This window comes from Elaeis guineensis, chromosome 1, assembly GCF_000442705.2.
Source record: "Elaeis guineensis isolate ETL-2024a chromosome 1, EG11, whole genome shotgun sequence".
NCBI lineage: Eukaryota > Viridiplantae > Streptophyta > Magnoliopsida > Arecales > Arecaceae > Elaeis > Elaeis guineensis.
In genome coordinates this window covers 145,304,204-145,319,561 of record NC_025993.2, presented here as the reverse complement: position 1 = coordinate 145,319,561, position 15,358 = coordinate 145,304,204, and the positions used below count along the sequence as shown (strand labels likewise).

The 15,358-nt window shown below is 48.1% G+C and overlaps 1 long non-coding RNA gene and 3 other non-coding genes across 4 annotated transcripts; all 4 read right to left on the bottom strand.

Annotated features, from left to right (window-relative positions):
* Positions 1-12,554: 12,554 nt before the first annotated feature.
* On the bottom strand, positions 12,555-14,683 carry LOC140854810 (uncharacterized). Its single transcript, XR_012137942.1, has 3 exons — positions 14,413-14,683; positions 13,341-14,288; positions 12,555-13,218 (listed from the first exon to the last, which is right to left on the bottom strand). It is a non-coding gene; the product is annotated as an uncharacterized lncRNA (long non-coding RNA).
* On the bottom strand, positions 13,104-13,216 carry LOC114913943 (small nucleolar RNA Z278). The gene has a single exon (XR_003800071.1). It is a non-coding gene; the product is annotated as a small nucleolar RNA Z278 (small nucleolar RNA).
* LOC114913954 (small nucleolar RNA U36a) lies at positions 13,539-13,623 on the bottom strand. The gene has a single exon (XR_003800082.1). It is a non-coding gene; the product is annotated as a small nucleolar RNA U36a (small nucleolar RNA).
* Positions 14,684-14,712: 29 nt separating the features above from the next.
* LOC114913956 (small nucleolar RNA snoR134) lies at positions 14,713-14,856 on the bottom strand. The gene has a single exon (XR_003800084.1). It is a non-coding gene; the product is annotated as a small nucleolar RNA snoR134 (small nucleolar RNA).
* Between the last annotated feature and the right edge of the window lie 502 nt (positions 14,857-15,358).

Sequence of the window (15,358 nt, the reverse complement as noted above, 5' to 3'; positions counted from 1 at the left end):
CGAAAATACCTCCGACGGGAACCCTCCGACAGTCAAGTCAGAGAGGAGACTAGGCAACAGTGGAAAATCAGGAGCTCAGCGGGAGAGAGAAAAAGAGAGCTCAAGAGCTAAGAGACGCTTCTTGAGACTCAGCCCTTAGGACTTTAGGACTTACCAATACTGTTGCCTTACCCCATTTTATAGTAGAATGCGATATGGTCTCATCATTAATGGTGCAGACAACTGAGGAGTTGTCATATCGTCGGAGACTGTCAAATCACTGGGGTCAATCCATGTCATTGACAGGACAATACCCTAGGGCGGCCATGCCGCATGTCCTTGACGGGACAACTGCCCATAGCGGTCGTACAGCATTTGGGTGAGCTGGCCGACTATATGTCGGTATTCGGCTGCTGAGACGTCAGGTGATGACCCAGGGACACCATTGGCTGATCTGGTCCCTAGCAGAAGTCGGACGTCGGCTGCCACCCTCGACAGTGGGTCGGTGATTTGGGCTCAACCGCTTGGTCGGTCGAGGACAGGACGAGTCTGTTCGGCCGACATACCTTCGGTCGGATATCGTCGAAAGCCGTTGCCGGCAGTCATTGTTGGAGCCATCGGTCAGTCCGGTCGGTAGAGTCGGGCGTCGGTCGGACAGGTCCGAGGGTAAGTCGGCGTAGAGGGGTCGGTCGGTATATCCCAACAGTTGCCCCCCCCCACTCCTGAGTCGGATGCCGCGTGGCCAATGTTTCCACGTGGGCGACGGCTTCAGGCGAAAGGAATAGTTTTCCATCATGTCATGCTCTGACTCTGACGACCGTACCCAAGAATGACCCGATGTCAGACGTCCCATCGGGATGCGAACCACCGTCTCCTTGGGAACATGAGCCGCCGTCCCCTTGGGAACATGAACCGCCGTCGGTTAATGAATCCTGAGATGCGGCTTTTTCGCCATGTGTCAGGGAGCTATTGGGCCGGAACTGTTCACGTGGATGGAGGCGACGTGGCTCGATCTGGGGGCAAGTGCGTCGAACCATCGGACCGAGGAAGGGCCCAGGCACTGCCACGTGTCGGCATCTAGGAAGTCCTCGTCCGGTGTGCTTTCATCCCGATCGTTGAAGGGCCTTATATATACGCGGTCACTTACATCCAAAACTTCACTTTTGCTGTAAATCTGCTCCCAGCACTAAGGCTCTGTCGAGTTGTCCCCCAGTCCCAGGTAGTTGTCTTCGTGCTCTCTCTTTGAAAGCTCTTCTCGAAGTTTTGCCTGTTCTTGTCTTCCTGCACTCTTCCTCCTTTGCCATTTTCTTTTTGTTCTCCTTTCTGGGGCTAGCGTCATGGTTAGGACCTCTCCTCGAGGAAGTCAGTCAGGAAACCCGACCGACGATTCTCGATCGACCCCGAAGGTGGAGGTTTCTTCACTTTCGGGGACAAATGTCGAACGGCTCAGGGAGCAGTACAGTATCCCAGAGCAGTTCGAGCTCTTCGCCCCTGGGACTGAGGGTTGAGTTAACAACCCGCCTCCGGGCCAGGTAGCCTTTTATGTCGAGGACCTTCGGGCAGGTCTTCGTTTTTCAATTTCGAAGTTCGTCCGGAACGTCTTAGATTACTACGGGCTTTGTCCGGCGTAGCTGGCGCCAAACTCAGTCCAGTTGATAATCAGTTTTGTATTGCTGTGTCGGCTTTTGCCGATCTTTTCTCGTATTTCTCTCTTCCGGATGTTCTTCATCCTCCGACCCCATCCGAAAGCCCGAGGGTGGTGGTTCTTCAATCTCTGGAAGGGTTTTTCGTTCATCACCGATCTTCCATCGTCGATCCACGGGTAGAAGAACCAATTTTTCTTTGCTTTTTCTCCGTTACCTTGGGGGTTTCCTTCCCGTTGGGGCGACCCTCAGACTCAGCCAAACGAAAACAGTCGGATGGAGGATGGAGACTGAGACGACTTTCACCGACTGAAGGACGTGTTAGTGCCGAAGCAGAGGGAGCTCGTCACCGAGCAAGCTCTGTATGATGCCGGCCTAAGTTCGGTTCTCCGTTTAGGTACATCTCGGTCTGTCAGTCGTCCTTTGCCTTTTTCATCTATCTTTGGACTTGTCCTGACCCTTTGTTAAAATTGCAGGGATGCCACCGAGAATGAGGCTGACCGATGCTGATATTCGGTAACATGCGGCGAGGAAGAGACTGGTGCTCGGGGTCGGACCTTCGCGGCCTCCCAAGAGGCCTCAGTTAGCATCGCCGACTGACATTGCGATGGCGGCAACGTAGCCCGACACTGAACATGCATCGGGTTACAAGCCAGTCATCGCCCTGTCAGCACTAGCGGTGCCACCCGAAGCACCTTTCGAGGAAGGGGCGACTGAGGAGGCAGCCAAAGGAGTGTCGGCTCCCCCACCCATGGAAGAGGTTCGGGCTGAAGCACGTGAGCCCGAACGACCTGCGGCGGCGGGCGTCGCGGCCTCGAGAGGGACCCAGTCGAGCTCGAGCTTCCCGTCCCTCTCTGATTTTTAGGCCTGAGCGACCGAACGAGGGAAGGCTTCGATGGCATCGGGCAACGACTCAAGGTCAGTCGGCCGTGCCGCGTCATCCGGCGTTCAACTTCCTGAAGGAGCGTCGGCCCTGGCCAACCATGATTTGGCCAGGAGGTTGTGCCAGGTGACCATTCTCCCGACTGACCGGGAGATCATGAAGAGTCGGCTGGTGACCAACATGCTTTCTTCTTTTTACCCGACTATGATCCAGGTGAGCTCCTCTTCTTCCCCTTTCCTCTTCATTATTGTTTTCTATCGGTTCAGTTTTCTGACAACCGGCCTTCTGCCTGCAGCTGATCTACAATATGTCTGAGCTGGAGGTCGGGTATTGGAGGTTCGGTGATTTTCGGGCGGCCTAAAAGAGGAAGGTCGAGATCACCGAGGCTGAGGAGGCGACGTTGGTCGACCAGCTGAAGCTGTCGGTCGACCGTGAGGCTAGGCTCGAAGAGGAAATCTTCTGACTCACCAACAGCCTAGCCGCCTCGGAGGTCGAGCTTTAGTCGGCCTGCAAGCAGATCCAGCGCAAGACCCGCTCCGTTCACCGACTGTGGTGGGAGCGGGACGGCTGCGTTAGGGAGCTCGAGGCCGAGCGTGAACAGCTTCGCATCAGCCTGGAGAACCTGGCCAAGGCCAAGGAGAACTTGTCCTCCGCCCAAGCCGATGCCGACATAGCAAAGACGGAGGCGGAGTCGGCCAAGGAGGCGCTGAGTCGGGCGGTGGAGGACTTCCGTGGCTCGGATGAGTACCGAAAGAAGCTCCTCGAGAGCAGCTTCGCCTCCTATCGGGTGGGGTACGAGGATGCCCGAGATGTGATTCAGAGTCTGCACCCGGAGCTTGACTTGAGCGGCATCGTCCCTCCAGGATCGGAGGACCAAGCCGTAGAGGAGGAGGCCGACCCACTGCCGACGGAACGAGTTGCCGAGGATGAGGCGGCTCCAACCCCTGGTCCCTCCCCGACCCGAGCGGGGACGTTGGTTGCTCCCAAACTCCACCCAGTGCAAGAAGTCGACTCCGACGAATAGTCGGAGTATCCGCCCGTTATCTTTGTATTTTTATTTTCTGTTTAGTCTTTGATATCTGTAATCTAACTTCATCCCAATTTTGTAATTGGGCTTCGACCCAATTTTGTAATTGAACTTTGGCCCAATTTTGTAAGTTGTTTTAACTTAACAAAATCAAAGACTTTTCACATTTTTTCCCGTGTGCGGTTGAATGTGTTTGATCGTCCGAGCCATCTCCGAGTGCATAGGTCGTAGCTCCGACATATCTCACTAGGACGTTCGGTAGGGTCTAGCATAGCCGATCAAAGTAGTCAGCAGCGTGCGCCGTGCCAAGGACAGCGCAAGCCCCGATCACAGGCCGGCATCCCAACCATCATACAAATAGCGTAGGATCTGATAGTCGAGAACCGTATCGATTGTAGGTCGAGTGTCCGCCGCCCGAACCTTGGTCGGGCATGTACGTCAGGCCGAGTGTCGGTCGATTACCGGATGTAGCTCGTTGGACAGGATAATGATGACAAGTCGAATATCCGTTGTCCGACCCTTGATCGGGCATGCACGTTGGGGGTATGATAAACGGTGGCAAGCCGAATATCCTTCGACCGATCGTAACCAAGTCGGTGTGTCGTAAGTCAAATACCCATTGCCCGAACCTTGGTCAGGTGGGTACGTCGCGGTGAATGATAAATGATGGCAAGCCGAATATCCTTCGACCGGTCGTAATCGAGTCAGTTTGTCGTAAGTCAAATATCTATTGTCCGAACCTTGGTCGGGCAGGTACGTCACGGTCGTCTTGGCATTTTGCCCTTCTCAGTCAAAGCTAAGTGGGCAAATTAGTCAGCCGCGTTGGTCGAAGCCCTTTACCTTTAGAGACGAAGGCCGTTGGTTCGACGATCGAGCCGTAGGCTCGACGTAGATTTGGCGATCGAGTCGTAGATTCGGCGTAAAGTCATAGATTCGGCATAAAGTCATAGATTTCCAACGAGACGTTGGGACCAAGTCGAGACATCGAGGCCTGTATTTCTGACACGGGCCGACCTTCGACGAGGAGCCAAACTTTGTAGACTCTGGAGTTTCAAAATTGTATTGTATTCCAAGCGAGAAGGGCATACAGGATTCATTGGTAATACAATTTTAGGTTGTCAGCATTCCAAGTCCGGAGAATGGCCGTCCCTTCCAGGGTTTCAAGTCGGTAGGCGCCCGGCCTGCAGGTGTCTGCAATCTTATAGGGTCCTTCCCAGTTTGGGGACAGTTTCTCTTGATCCTGAGGCTTCGAGACTTCCGCCTTCCTCAAGACTAGGTCTCCAGGTCTGAAAGATTTTGGCCTAACTTTAGCATTGTACTATCGGGCCACTCTTTGTCGGTAGGAAGCCATGCGGAGTTGAGCCTCGCGTTGGAGCTCGGGCAGGAGGTCCAAGTCAGCTCTCCGACACTCGAAGTTGCTCGGTTCACAGTATTGCTCAACTCTAGTCGATGGTAGCCCGATCTCTAGTGGGATCATTTCCTCCGTCCCATAGGTCAGGTTGAAAGGAGATTCCCCGGTAGGGACCTGAGGTGTCGTTCGGTATGCCCACAAGATCGAATGCAACTCTTCGACCCAGAGGCCTCTGGCTTCATTCAGTCGAGTCTTCAACCCATGCAGAATGGTTCGGTTGGTTACTTCGACTTCTCCGTTGGACTGTGGATGGCCAACTGAGGTCAGCCTGTGTGTGATATGAAATCTCGCACAAAATTTTCTAAAATCATTGTTGTCGAACTGTCGCCCATTGTCGGTGATGATGGTTTGCGGTAGTCCGAACCTAAAGATGATGGACTTCTGGACAAAGTCTTTCATCTTACGCTCGATGATTTGCGCCAGAGGTTCGGCCTCCACCCACTTGGTGAAGTAGTCGATTGCGACAACTATAAACTTTTTTTGATCAGACGTCGGAGGGAAAGGACCCAGTATATCGATCCCCCATTGGGCGAAGGGCCATGGGGCGACAATGGCAGTCAATTGGTTGGCGGGCTGGTGTTGTAAGTTGGCATACTTCTGACACGGCTCACACCTCCGAACCAAGTCAGTCGCGTCTTTCCTCATGGTGGGCCAGTAATAACCCTGCCATAGGACTTTGTAGGTCAAAGATTTGCCCCCCAGGTGACTCCCACAGATCCCTTCATGCACCTCCCTGAGTGCGTAGTCTGCATCCATTGGTCCCAGGCATTGTAGCAAGGGAAGGGAGAACGACCTTTTATAGAGTCACCCGTCTATCATTACATACTGGGAGGCCGCCCACCGAAGTCGCTTGACTTCCACGGGATCTTCGGGGCTGGTTCCGTCAGTCAGGTACTGAACAATTGGGTCCATCCAGTTTGGCTCGGTCGTTAATTGTAGTACCTCCTCAGCCCTGTCGATGCTCGGTTGCTCGAGACTCTCCACAAGTGTCCGACCCAAAGTGCCGTAGGCAGATGTCGCAAGCCTGGAGAGTGCGTCGGCCCGAGCGTTCTTCGATCTAAAAATGTGGGAGATTTCAAAATACTTGAGGTGTGCCATGAGATCTCTCATCTTCTGAAAATATTTCACCATGGTCGGGTCCTGCGCTTCGAATTCATCTTTGACTTGTCCCACAATCAGTTGGGAGTCGGAGAAGACTCTGAGGCAGTCAATCCTGAGCTCCTTCACCACTCTCAAGCCGGTGAGAAGCACTTCATACTCGGCTTGATTATTGGAAGCTTTGAAGTTGAATCGGAGGGCGTACTCGGTAACCACCCCCTCTGAGTTGGTGAGCAGGAGTCCGGCCCCGCTCCCTTGGGCGTTGGAAGCTCCATCTATATGTAACACCCAGGTTGACCTGGGGTCAAACTCAGAGGTCGCAGCTTCTTTGGAGCTCCCATCTTCCGACATTTGGTCGGCTGTCAGATATTCCGCAATAAAGTCGGCCAGGACTTGGGCTTTCAAAGCAGGTCGTGGTCGGTACTGGATGTCAAACTCGCTCAGCCTCACTACCCATTTCGCCAGTCATCTCGATGTATCGGGGCAGTGGAGGATCGTCCTCAGGGGCTGGTTGGTGAGGACCATGATGGCGTGCGCTTGAAAATACGGACGGAGTTATTGCGCGAATGTGACCAGGGCAAATATCATCTTCTCCGCCCTCGAGTATCAAGTTTCAGTCCCGCGGAGTACTTTGCTGGTATAATATACGGACTGGTGAGTTCGGCTCTCGTTCTCCTGGACGAGCACCGAACTAACAGCCTCTGGGGTGGTGGCCAAATAAAGGTACAGTATTTCTCCGACCTCTGACTTTGCAAGCAGGGGCGGAGAAGCCAGGTACTTCTTCAAATCTTCAAAGGCTTGCAGGTACTCATTCGGCCAAGAGAAGTCTTTTGTCTGCCTTAGGGTTTTGAAGAACGGGAGGCATCTCTCAGCCGATCGAGAGATGAATCGACTGAGCGTGATGATCTTTTCATTGAGCTGCTACACCTCTTTTTTGGTGTTCGGGTGCCGCATGTCGATGATCGCCTTTATCTTCTCAGGGTTGGCCTCGATTCCGCATTGAGAAATGAAAAACCCGAGGAACTTTCCTGAAGATACCTCGAAGGCACACTTAGTCGGATTTAGCTTCATCCGATATCGCCGAAGAGTGCGAAAGGTTTCTTCCAAGTCTTGGGCATGATCTGAAGCTTGTGTGCTCTTCACCAGCATATCGTCCACATACACCTCCATATTTCGTCTGATTTGATTTTTGAAGATCTTATTGACGAGGTGTTGGTAGGTGGCCTCGACATTCTTCAGACCGAAGGGTATCACTTTGTAGCAGTAGAGGCCCTTGGTGGTCACGAAGGCCGTATGCTCTTCATCCTCGGGCGCCATCCGGATCTGGTTATACCCGACGAAGGCATCCATGAAGCTGAGTAGCCGATAACCAGACGTCGCATCCACCAGTTGGTTGATCTTCGATAAGGAGAAGCTATCCTTTGGGCAGGTTTGATTCAAGTCGGTGTAGTCAATACAGATCCTCCACTTCTCGTTGGCTTTTTTCACCATGACGACATTCGCAAGCCAGTCGGGATATATGGTTTCTCTGATGAAACCCGCCTCGAGTAGCTTGTCCACTTCCTCGTCGATGGCCTTCTGTCTTTCGGAGGCGAAAGTCCGTTTCTTCTGTCTCACCGGCTTCGCGCCAGGGGTGATGTTGAGTCGGTGAGTCATTGTTTCCGGAGGTATGCCGGACATATCCGTTGCCGACCAAGCGAATACGTCTGTGTTAGCTTTCAACAGCTCTATCAGTTGCCGTCGCTCTGGGTCGGACAACTGCGACCCGACCCAGACGACCTGTTCAGGATTCTTGGTCATCAGGATGGAAACAGCTGTTCAGTCGGTTCACCTCGCTCCTCCTCTTTCCGTTGGTCCAGCTTGTCGACCGTCAGGGAGTCCTTTAATTCATTGCTTTGAGTGGAGATTTGAAAGCACTATCGGGCGAGTTGTTGATCCCCGCACATTTTTCCGGCTCCGTTTTTAGTCGGGAACCGGACCAGCAAGTGGTATGTCGAGACTATCACCCTGAGGGTATTTAGTCCAGGTCTTTCAAGTATGGCATTGTAGGCTGAAGGTACTTGAACGATCGTGAATGTCATGTGGACGGTGCTTTGTCTTGGTTCGGTCCCAGCTATCACGGCAAGAGTAATTTCTCCTTCTACCGCGACGGCTTTCCCAACGAAATCCACTAGGGGCATAGAGACTCTCCTGAGTCGGTCAGTCGACAGTCGCATTTGGAAAAAAATTGAGTTAAACAAAATATTAGTTGAGCTTTCATTATCTACAAAAATCTTTTTTACATCATAGTTCGCTATCGTCGTCGAGACAACGACAGCGTCATTATGGGGAGTTTGGATTCTCCGAGCATCCTCATCTGTGAAGATGATTACATTGTCCTGGCTCGGCCTCTTCGTCGACTCCTCTTCAGCAATCATCCCCCGATTCGATCGTCTGGAGATCATGTTGATGACCCCAGCCGTAGGCTAATTATTCGCTGTCTCTTCAGTCGGTTGGGTTTGTCGATCGAGAAGAGACCGAGCCGGTGGATCCCTTCGGTACTTTCCGAGATATCCTCGTCATATGAGGGCCTCTATTTCATCCTTAAGTTGGATGCATTGCTCGGTGGTGTGACCGTGGCCCCGATGGAACCGGCAGTATCTTTTCCAATCGAGGCCCTTTGCCTTCAAAGGTGGAGGCCGTCGCAGGTATTCTGCTCCTTCGATCTCCATCAAAATCTATGCACGAGGAGCAGAGAGAAAAGTGTAGGAGTCATACCTGCGATGCATCGGTCTCGGACTCCGACGTCGGGGGCGAGACTCGTTTATCAGTCGAGGGCCTGTTGGATTCAGTAGTAGCCCGGCTCTTCTTCCGCTTCTCCTTTTGGCCCGCGCCTTCGGTCAGGCACCGATCGGAAGCTTCTTCATCCGCGCGCATGTATTTGTATGCGCGCTCCAGCAATTCGACATACATTCGGGGAAGGATCTTGTCCAAGAAATATGTGAATCGGGATCCCCTTAGCCCCCTCTTCATGGCTGAGATAGCCATGTCTTCATTGAGGTCCCGGACCTCAAGTGTGGCCGCATTGAATCGGGCCACAAAATATCGGAGCATCTCGTATTCTCTCTGTTTGAGGGAGGAAAGACTGTCCGAGGTTCGCGGCGGCTTCCGACTGGTGTTGAAGTGAGCCACGAAAGGATGCTCGAGTTGTCCGAAGGAATGGATACTCCCTGAGCGGAGGCCGGAGTACCAGATCTTGGCAGCTTTACGAAGTGTGGTGGGGAAGCCGATGCAAAGGAGGGCATCGGTTGCCCCCTGAATTGTCATGAGAGCCTTGTAGCTCTCTAGATGGTCAACTGGGTCTGTGGAGCCGTCGTAAGGCTCCACGTGAGGCATCTTGAACCGACTAGGGATCGATTCATCGAAGACAAATTGAGAGAGAGGTGGGGTGGTCTGGAAGTCGACGTCGTTCAAAAACTTCTGACCATCCACCTGGAGTTGGACAAGCCGACGGTCGATTTCTTCGAACCTATGTTCGTAGTCGTTCAACCGTCGGTGTTGAGAAACCCCGGAGGTCGAACCTCCCGACGAACTTGAGAGTGAGGTGGACGGTGTCCGCGGTCGCTTCTCCTTCCTCGCCCACTCCAGCTGGGAAGAAGAAGGACGTCGAGATCGGTGGGTGTCACACCGTGGCCGCCTTGCCCCTTCTCGGTGGGAGTGCTGAGACTGCTGCCCTTGAGGAGGAGACGAAAGTTGATACGGACGTCGGCGGCTGCTTCTGGACGGCATAGGGTGCGCCACCGGTTGTTCCACCGATGGTTGTGGCAACTGAGTCGGTAGCTGTTGGAGGTTTTTGACCGCATCTGTCAGAACAGTCATTTGCCGCACGATTGCCGTGATTTGCGCCTCCGTAGTTACCACCGGATGCAGAGAGCTAGGCTCCACCATGGATGGTGAAGGAGAGGCCTCTTCCCGACGGGAAGAGCGCCTCGCCGATCTGGTAGCTCTTGATCGCTGAGCTCTGGTTTTGTCATTTCGAGAGATTTTTTAAGCCCTGTGGAGCTCGCTGGCTTACCTCTGTCGAGTTCCCCTACCTGGCGCGCCAAATCTGTTGCGGCCAATCCCCCCATCGCCCGATCGTCAGTGTCGTGCACATGCAAGAAAAGTCCTCACAGACCGGAGATGTCTCCGACGGGAACCCTCCGACGGTCAAGTCAGAGAGGAGACTAGGCAACAGTGAAAAATCAGGGGCTCAGTGGGAGAGAGGGAAAGAGAGCTCAAGAGCTAAGAGGTGCTTCTCGAAACTCAGCCCTTAGGACTTTAGGACTTACCAATACTGTTGCCTTACCCCATTTTATAGTAGAATGCGGTATGGTCTCATCATTAATGGTGCAAATACTGAGGAGTTGTCATATCGCTTGGGACTGTCAAATCATCGTGGGCTGTCAAATCACTGGGATCAATTCATGTCCTTGACAGGACAATGCCCGAGGGCGGTCATGCCGCATGTCTTTGACAAGACAACTGTCCATAGCGATCGTACAGCGTTTGGGTGAGCTGGCCGACTATATGTCGGTATTCGACTGCCGAGATGTCGGGTGATGACCCAGGGACACCATCGGCTGATCTGGTCCCTAGCGAAAGTCGGGCATTGGCTGCCACCCCCGACAGTGGGTCGGTGATTTGGGCTCGACCGCTTGACCGGTCGGAGACAGTATGAGCCTGTTTGGCCGACATACCTTCGGTCGGATATCGTCGAAAGCTGTTGTTGGTAGTCATTGTCGGAGCCGTCGTTGGTCCGATCGGTAGAGTCGGACATCGATCGGACAGGTCCGAGGGTAAGTCGGCGTAGAGGAGTCGGTCGGTATATCCCAACACCTTGTATTGCTTTCCAGCATCCTCTCTCATTTATTCCTCTAATCAATACACTAAAAGATACTTATCCCATGAAATAAATCCATTTCTTCTACTGTACTTGAATAGCGTACCTCATTCCCTCTATTTTTTATCCGTCACCAAATGCGACCTAAGTGGTGGTTCTGGATTCCAATGAACAGGTTGATGGAAAAGTAAGCATGAAATCTTTGAAAATAACAATATTTTTCCTGTTAAATTAGTGTAATTAATGGCAAGCCATGTTTTAAAACCTATGGCAGGTCACAGCCGACCCACTGAACCCCCGCTAATATTTTTAGGTATAATGCAATTTTGTTAAACAAATTTGTGACTAAAATTATATAATTAACAGACTTGAATTAGATAAATTCAAATAAAACTTTATAATTATATAATTGTGACACAAATTGTTATCAAATAAGCATGCCAAGTAAAAAAAGAAAAAAAGAAAAAAAAAAAGAAGTTAGCTCTTTCTATCCTATATTGACATTAAAATTAATTCAAAGATCTGTTTTTATATTTGTTAATTTTATTTCTATTATTTTTAGATGTTTATGCAGATCAACCGTGCGCGTAGCCACCAAAATGGATCACTTCAGCTCAATGGATTCGGACATTAATAGAAGATTATGTGTCGCCTTAGGCATAAGAATATTATAGAATCTTCAATATTAAATATAGCCAAATATTTGTAACATGTCGTATGATTAGTTTAAAAGCAAAATAAAAATAAGAATAATAGATATTCTTGTAACTTAAAAAAATTAATTATCAAACACGTTACACTATTGTTTCATAGCCTTATCAATCTTGGTAGCACCACAAATTACCGTACATAAATTTTACATAGCGAGCAGCAAAATCCCAATTATTTGGAGGTATATAGTTTAAAATAATCTAAAAAGTCACGTATCCGCAAAAGATGGAACGCCGTGCAACATGCAACCTAAGCTTTTACTTGAGTTCAATTGTGATAGGATGCATATATACAATCCTCATAATTCTTGCAACTGTCGCTAGCTGATTGGGAATGGATTGCACCTGTAATTATTTGCATGCTTTTTTTCATTGCATCTCAACCAAAATACTTAGATTGTAACACTGTAAACAACTGAATTATGGTGCCCCATAGAGCCAATAATTGATGTCAGCATGTTACTTGCTGAACATTCTAACTTCCCAAGCCTCTTGAATGGAAAAGCGTAATTCAGCTGTACCAAAAAAAAAAAAAAAAAAAGATGGAAAAGCGTAATTCAGCATACAAAATGTTCTGCAGTTATTTAACTCTAATCCAATATGATAAGAGACGAAGCTTCAACATTCAGAGTTCATCAGTTCCTACATGCCAATTGTGCAGTGTAGCAGGAGGATAGTTAAAGTCAGGTACATACACATGTAGGTACAAATAAATCAGGTGATGTGATATCATAAGAGGGCATAGGCCACAAAAGGGAACAGGGAAGAGAAGTAACATAATAATATTTTTATGCTTTTTTACCTAGTTACCTTTCGAAATTACATTCATTACATGCAAACCAAGCTAAAATTTGTGTTGGCGATTTAGCTCAGCGTAAGTTGGCCTTTACCTTAGGAGGAAAGTTAGAACTGCAGATTGTTTTATGTACAAAGTATATTCACCTTCCATACTCGAGATGTACCCTATTCCATGTTTGTATAAATAGTGTGTATAAGAATCACAAACATAGCCAGCGAGTAGCATCTGAAAAAATTTCTTAACAATGACAGTAAATTCAAAGAAAATTCAAAGGGTGAATATATAAATCTCTGTCTTAGAAGTATCTATCAATGTCATGTTAACTGCTACTTCCCCAAGTAGGTTCCCCCTGCAAGTTGGGACTTGGTTTCACAACACATCCATTTTGCAGACAAATCATCACTGGCAGCGGCAAAAAACTAAATTTTTTGTGTTTCACAAAAAAGGCTTACCATTCAACGACCAAATATTATGTACAAGATACACACTTCAAGGTGAGTGTTTAAAACACAAAAAAGGCTAATGCGTCTACCATCATGTCTAGCTGAAATCACTCCTCAATATTTTTCAATAAAAAAATCGTACACTAAACACATAAAAGAAATAAGAGTTTAGAAACAGCCTGAATGTGCTTTGTTAATCACTATAACTCATACACATCAAAATAACCTCATGATCAAAAAAGAAACAATGCCTCAAAAAAGTCTGATGTCATTTGTATGTAGCAGCTCCAAGTAAGTTCTCCTTGTAAAAAAGGGACTTGAAGCTGTCTACATCCCATAAACTTGGATCCATCATCATAGGCAGCTGGGAAAATACGATTCCAGTAATCAGAGACCGCTAAGGTCAGTTCAAACAAATGGAAGTGAGAAAAAAAACAAACATCCTATGTGAAGAACTAGAGAAAACAATGATAATCTAAAATGTACTGAGGCTTAGAACAGTTTCCTCTATCATGAATTTTCTGAAGTATAACTGGCTTTTTGAAGCTGTCTAGCACAGACAATGCATCTCGATGAATCTAAAACAAATAGAAGAACGGAACATCTCACTATCCTAGCTTTCAAATTTTTTTCTAGAAAATTATAAGCAAATCCTAAAAAGATATGCACATAACTTCGTCGCATCAGCTTATATCAAGGAATTCAACAATTCTTGTCATACGCTTCATGCATGGTTATCAGAATTGCAGGTAGGTTATATCCATTGCCAAGAGTAGAGCATTTTAAGTGACAAAAATATAGCACCCCTCCGGAAAAAGGAAAAAAGGAAGAGTCAATCCACATTTTTTTCCCTGTATCCTGATAGCAAACATATCGCCACCAGCCAACTTAGATACAGGACAAAATTACAGAGGCAGCAAACACTATCCCACTTGAAGGGAAAAATGAAAAAGGGTTTCGGATCTTTTTTGGCTTATCATATGATATTGGTGAAAAAATTACGAATTTCCAAGCTTTTGATTGGCATCTAATTGTGGCGAGAGATTTTAGAAGCAAAACCATGGAAAAAGGAGTAACTCCCCACATTAACTTGCCAATTTCACTATATGCCTCCATGACTAGGCTCATCAGGGAACGATACTTCAAAAAGCTAAAGGTGTGGAGAGGCAAAAGATAACAAACAGATGGAAAGAAACATCATAAAAGATCTAAAATATAGCTGTTACATTGACATAGATCAGTCATTGGACTTCGTGAACAGAATTGCAACATGGGACGACAAATCCACCTGGCACGATCATTGGGGATTCCATCATCACGGAGTTCTTCAGTAAAGCCTAGGGTGCTCCGTGGGAGACTTTTACAAAGAATCAAGAGCCAACAATCTCTTAAATCCTAAGATTAAGCATTACATTCCATTCCTAAATCCAATGTCTTGAACACGGGAACAAGAAAAGAAAAAGAAAAAGAATCAGAGAAAGAAAGGGAAAAGCAAAAGCGAAAGAGAAAGCGAAAGAAAAAGAAAAAGAACAAGATAGCTCAAAGATGAAAACTTTACTCGAATCAGAAGCCTGGAATCGGAAACTAGGTTGCTTGGAGGGAGAAAAAGGCAGCTTCGGAGGGCCCTAGGCCCAGACAAAAGCCTAGAACAAGAACAGGTGGTAAGGCGAAGAGAAATGGCGTGCTTTCCCCTATTTAATAGGAGAAATGTTGTCTTAGTTAGCCATTGATAAACTCATTACTTTATATGGTAGAACTAGGTTTTTCACATTGTTGACATAATGAAGCCTCAAAAAGCTAGAGGTGTGGAGAGGTAAAAGATAACAAATAGATGGAAAAAAACATCATAAAAGATCTAAAATTTAGCCATTGCATTCACATAGATCGGTCGTTCGAATTTGTGAACAGAACTATAACAAGGAACGGCGAATCCATCTGGTATGATCGTTGGGGATTCTGTCATCACGGAGTTCTTCAGGAAAGCCCAGGGTGCTCCGTGCAAGACTTTTACAAAGAGTCAAGACCCTTTATTCCCTCAAATCCTAATATTAAATATTATTTTTTTGCCACAGTACTCCAAGAGAGCACTGATATTGCTGGAGCAGGATCTCGTTTGGGATCCGAGATACTATAGAAAATCTACAAAAAAAATTTGCGCACATCGAATTTTTCGAATGGAAGGATGCTTAAGTTAGCTAAAACTTGAAAATAAAAGAGAGAGTATTAGAGAGAGAGGATGTCGGAGAGTTCGACTCCTCTACCTTTCTCTTTATTTAGCTTTTTTAGCTTAGTTAGCTTGCTTACCTCAGGATCTCTTTCGTATCTCTTTAATATGGAGGTTCAGCTATAAGCTATTTGTCGGAATATGCAAATTTATTAGGCCTGATTCTCTAGGCCGTTGGGCCATATTCTGACCATTCATTTAGAAAAAAAATTATTCGCTAATCTTTGAATTAAGATTATTAGTCATGGGTGTCCATCGTGAGCTTCACCTATTTGATCGA